This window comes from Apodemus sylvaticus, chromosome 1, assembly GCF_947179515.1.
Source record: "Apodemus sylvaticus chromosome 1, mApoSyl1.1, whole genome shotgun sequence".
Taxonomy (NCBI): domain Eukaryota; kingdom Metazoa; phylum Chordata; class Mammalia; order Rodentia; family Muridae; genus Apodemus; species Apodemus sylvaticus.
Genome location: NC_067472.1, coordinates 20273309 through 20278954, shown reverse-complemented (window position 1 = coordinate 20278954; position 5646 = coordinate 20273309). Strand labels below are relative to the sequence as shown.

Here is a 5646-nt window from a genome sequence, read left to right as displayed (position 1 = left end):
TAAAGGTTCCCCATTCCCCAGCGTCTCTTGCAAATTTAGCAGAGGCCAACAAGAAAAATGAAAGACACCCAGTGGAATCTAGGAATGTCCTTTATTAGAAATTTAATTTTGCTAGATTTTCCCCCTTTTCTGCCATTGTTTTATCATCTGCCTGAGATGTAAATGAGACAGAAGTCAAATATCCTTCTTGAATTATGAGGTAACCATGTCGATACACTAAGGATGGTATAATGAGAAGAAAGGCAGAGGCTGACTCCTTACATAATGGTTCATTTTAGTTATCAACTTGATAGTATTTAGAATCACCCAGGAACAGAATCTCAACGAGGGGTCATCTAGACCAGGTAGCCTATGGACACGTGGGTAGTGGATTGTCTTGATTCCATAAACTGGTGTGAGGGCGCCCTGTCCACTGTGGGCAGCACCATTCTCTAAGTAAGGGATCCTGGACTGTGTACGTGTAGAGCAAGTGCCAAACAAGCATGTGTTCTTCACTGTGGAAGTGATGTGACTAGCTAATTCCAGTTCCTGCCATCTTGGTTTCTCCACAAGGATGGACTGAAATTTCACTGTTCTCTCCCTAAGTTGCTATGAGGCTATGAGAAATGAAGTTTGGATGCCTACCAGCTATGGAAGCTCCCAACAAGCTCCAGGCTCCCAGCCTGTCTCTTTTCCATGACAGATGTCGGTACATCTCTGGTGAGTTGCGATTGTCTGAGTGTTCAGCTGTATTTCACCATCATGCTTACCGACATGTGAATGGAAACAACATTTAGTGAGAGCCAACTGTAACACACGTTCCTTCTTATGCTGGCTGGCTTGACACTTTACAGAGAAGGACACGGAGTCAGTATTGCGAGATACTTTCCCAGGGCCATCCCATGAGTCATTCTGAGCCACAGGACGGGACGGTGGCATATTGGACTCCCTCCAGAGAGTTCATTTAAAAGCACTTCCTGAAGCCATGAGGGCGTTCCCAGGTGGGGCCCTGTGGAGTCTCAGCCCTTTTCAGTCATGTGCAGATGGTCACTGTCCTCACACATGAAGCGTATCTTATACGCATTCTACTTCTGACTTTAAGGGTACTGAAGCAGAAATTCTAGTCAAATGTGACAAAAATTAAGGAAGCCTGAGACTCAGTGTGTCTGAGTCAGTCGAGGCCTTGAGAGGCCATTATTGGAGATATTGAGAAAGCCAGGCAGAGGCCAGTGAATACCCATTGTCACATAATATACCACTTTGGAGGCAGAACCAAGGCTCTCTCTCCTGATCTCTCATCTAGTGCATTTTGCTATCTACTATTCCCTACTAGAAAATTCTTGTTTTATATATTGCTTTCCTGAATCATTCTATTACTAGCAGTCAAAGGATGCCTTACTTTGAATCTCTTATGAATCTCATTAACTCATGATAAATTATTCTTTCTCCAGATTGCTGATTGACTAAACTTTGTTAAGAATTTTGTTTAGGGCTGGAGAGACAGCTCAGTGATTCAGAGTTCAATTCCCAGCAACCACATGGTGGCTCACAACCATCTGTAATGGGATCTGATGCCCCCTTCTGGTGTGTCTGAAGATGGCGACAGTGTACTCATGTAAATAAAATAAATAAATCTTTAAAAAAAATAAAAAGATCCTATCTTTAAAAAATAGAACTTTGGGATTAAAGGTGGAGACTTGAAAAAAATAGAACTTTGTATAATTTTTTTTTTTTTTTTAGTTTTGGGTCTTGTCATGACAAACTGCTCGATAAAAGTAACTTGAGGATCGAAGGCTTTATTTTGCTCACAATTTGAGGGTATAGTGGCAGGGAGCTCATAGCAACAGAAGCCTAAGCTATTCACAGTGAGTCTCTGTCAAAAGCAGAGAGAGCTATGAAGGGTCAGTTCACTATCTCCTGCTTATTCTGTCTAGGGTGCCTTCCATGGAAGGGCACCACCCACAATGGGCAGGTCTTCCCACCTTAATGAATCCAGAGGAGATGGTCCTTCTCAGGCATGCCAAGAGGCTTGTCTCCTAGGGGATGCTAGAGTCTATCCATCAAGTTGACAGGCAAGAGTGCACTCTAGTCGGCGGTGGTGGTGCACGCCTATAATCCCAGCACTCTGGGAGGCAGAGGCAAGCAGATTTCTGAGTTCGAGGCCAGCCTGGTCTACAGAGTGAGTTCCAGGACAGCCAGGGCTATACAGAAAAACCCAGTCTCGAAAAAAAACCAAAAAAAAAAAAAAAAAAAAAAAAAAAAGGAGTGTGCTCTATATTTTTTAAGATTTTTTTAAAAAATATTTATTTATTTATTTATTTATTGACTGACTGCAGGGAGGAAGTCAACCAAAACTAAAGGTACCAGTAGAGTGTAGTGACACACGCCTTTAATCCAACACTCTGGAGGCAGAGGAAGGTGGATCTCAACAAGTTCCCGCCCTACATAGTGAGTTCTAGGCTAGCTGATGCTGCATAGTGAGACCCTCCCTACCTCAAAAACAAGCAAACAAACAGAGCAGCAACAACAACAGCAATAAAAGATGTATGAAGAAAAACCTTTGTGGAAATCCGCCACGTTACACACTAATTTTAAATTTTAATTGTTTTCAAGAAAGAGTCAGAACCCAAACGCCTTACATGGGTGGTCTGTTCTTCTGCTGGAAGATATTAGTCATTAAGTGAAAAACTCAGTGCCCAGCTCAGGACACCTTCCTACAAGTTGGCTAAGGAGGCCTTGGGTGTGCCCCAAACAGCACAGGGTATTGTGATTCCTCTTCTTGTCCTTCATAACTATATGGTGCGACCTTAATGGTGAAGACACCACATATTTTGCAGGACTTAAAGTGGAATTGTCCAGGAAAGCATCCCCTGCTGGCTGGCTTTCATAATGTCGAAAGGTGCTATTGAGGCCACCAGAGGAGAAAAGCTGTCATCACTTAGTGGTCAACCCTGAGTGCTATGTACTGACCTATCAGGGAAGATATGCCCACTGGTGCATAAGTGGCACTGAGGTTATGGAGGTCACCAACCACTTTTGGATTAGATTTGAGGCCTGCTTCATGGGACTGTATTCCTGTCTGGTACTGTAAACCTAGTCAAAAGTCCAGGGCACAGGGCCTCGTAGGCCCTAGAAGAGAACCTTTTATTGTTGTCTTGCTAAATGAGCTTGCTTTCAAACTGCCCTCTAAATACTTACGTTTGTATTCACAGATTGGTGCTGCTCTCAATCTTGATTAGAGAGGTTTCCCTTTACAGTGGTCATCAGTTAAAGCAGAGACTCATAACTGGTCAAGGCGCTGAGAAAAAAATGACCATTGAGGCTCAGCCATGACTTTTATATCAGCACACCCACCAAGACTTAGGAGCAGTGCAGAAGAGGAAACAGAACAACTGTAAGACCTGGAGGATGGGAAGGAGTTCTGTGAAGTAGTGTCTTCTGGGCATGGTCTAACCATTGCACTAATAAACTCACTGAGCTATGGTTACCTACACACAAGATCAAGCCAACAAGCCCAGCGACATTCCGACAGGCAACACTAATCTGACTCACAGAGTTACAAAAGGAGAGAAGGGAACTTATTTGGAGTCCTTGGAGGATTGAGAAGGGGAAGTTGAGGGTGAATATGATCAATATACATTGTTTATATGTATGACATCATCAAAGAACAATTGAAAATATTTTATTAAAAATGTTAGATGTATTATTGTGCTCACACGTTATTCTGTGAATGTCTGAAAGGTTAAGAATATTGCCTCTGATTCCCATTTTTTTCTGACAGTTCCTGCTAATGTTCTCAGTCATCCTTTAGCCAGTTGATAGTCCTTTTAATTATTACTGATTTGCAGAAGCAGCACGCTGGCCGCCTGCATCGTGTGTTCGTCATTTACCTTTTGACTTTGCTTGTAGTTTCTCTCAGTACCTGAAGCCTGTGTTTGGCGACAACATGTGATTATTGTTTTCAGATGGCGGCTCTTGAGGCTTCTGAGTGGAAACTTCAGGGGCTTCTTTACAACTTTATAAATAATTCCTCAATTTGTATCTAATATTTTTATTTTCACATTTAGATTTATAATCCATCTGGAGTTTATTTTTACGTGGGAAGTAGGGTAGAGTGTCACTGTGCTTTCTTCCAGATGGAGAGCTGGTGCAATTAGCATCTTCTCCCCTCCAAATGAAACACCATTTTTAATTATGTTAAATTCCTATTGGAAATTTTTTGTGGACTCTTTATTAACCCTTACCTGGATTGTTTCTTCATGCGCTGTATCTATGGTTTTTCTTTCTCTTTTTCTTTTTTCTTTTTTCTTTTCTTTCTTTTTTTTTTTTTTAGATTTTGAAAGACTGATTGATTTTTTTAATTTTTTTCAGCCTTCTTTTTTATTTTATTTTTTTACTTTTCTATATTCTTGTCTATATTCTAATACTTTCTATATTCTTTCTACATTCCAACTGAAAAAATATGGAACACTTCACAAATTTGCATGTCATCCTTGCGCAGGGGCCATGCTAATCTTCTCTGTATCGTTCCAATTTTAGTATATGTGCTGGCAAAGCGAGCACCCTACGGTTTTTCAATAAATGTTGGTGGTGAATTTGTTAACTGGCATTGCATTCAGCTAACAGTAATATGGATACAAACAGCTTAAATTTAAACGAGAAACAAACTCCTTTCTTTTCTGTAAGAAGAGCCTGATGTAGTAATCCTGGGATTAGCATCAAAGCACTGTGACCATCAGGAACCCAGGCTCAGCCCTCCTCCCCCGTGGCTTTTGCCTCCTTCACGTTCCTCATGCTCCAGAGTGGCTGCTGAGGCTCCAGCCATTCATCCCTTCTCCCACAAAGGAGTCAAACAGGCTCAGAGAGGTACCAATGGCACAGGCTGACACACGATGTTTTTATAAGCTTTTCTGAAAGTTTCTCTTATCATCTGAAAGGGAAGTGACAAAGTCCTGCAGTGTTTGATTTTAATGCTGAAATTGATATTGACAGTCTCTGCTCTACGTATTCGAGAAGCCTCCCTCCCCCCCCACTTCTTAGTTTGTCGGTTGACTAGTCTCTGAAATGGACTCACGTGTGTATCTTTTCTGCAGAGTTGAACCCCAGGCTTTCTACCCAGTAGAGAGAACACTCTACCAGTAAGCTATTCCCTCAGCCGCATCCTCCCCTGCCCCCTTTTTTTTTTCCTGAGCACTTTTAGATTTCTGGAAAATTTTAGCAGATAGTACAGAGAGATTCCATAGGCTCACGCTCCTCCCACCTCTCTGCTCCATGCTCTGCACATGTCTCCTCACGAGCACCTTGCATTGTGTGTACATCTCTGCAGTTCATGTTGATACACTGCCATTAAGTGAAGTCCATCTTTCCATCGGGGTTCCCATTGCATTGGATACACGTGGGGCAGAGGGCAGCCCTTTCCGTCCTTCCTTGATGTTGCTCTGGCTTGCATGCAGTCTGCTGGTTGTTCATAGGCCCAGATCCATGCCTGCATGGGCCATCCTGTGTTTGTTTAACTGCGTGAGAAATCTGAGCGTCTCTCCTGGACGCTACAGGCGTGACTGTCTCTCAGGAGTCCGTAGTGAGTTAAGGGAGTGCCGGAGCCCTAAGTAACCTTCCCAGTAGCGTTTTCTCCCTTTCTGACTGTCCTGATGCAAGCTGATGTTTCAG

At 42.6% G+C, this 5646-nt stretch overlaps 1 non-coding gene across 1 annotated transcript; it reads right to left on the bottom strand.

Annotated features, from left to right (window-relative positions):
- Nucleotides 1-4435: 4435 nt before the first annotated feature.
- On the bottom strand, nucleotides 4436-4542 carry LOC127676406 (U6 spliceosomal RNA). The gene has a single exon (XR_007975884.1). It is a non-coding gene; the product is annotated as a U6 spliceosomal RNA (small nuclear RNA).
- Nucleotides 4543-5646: the final 1104 nt, after the last annotated feature.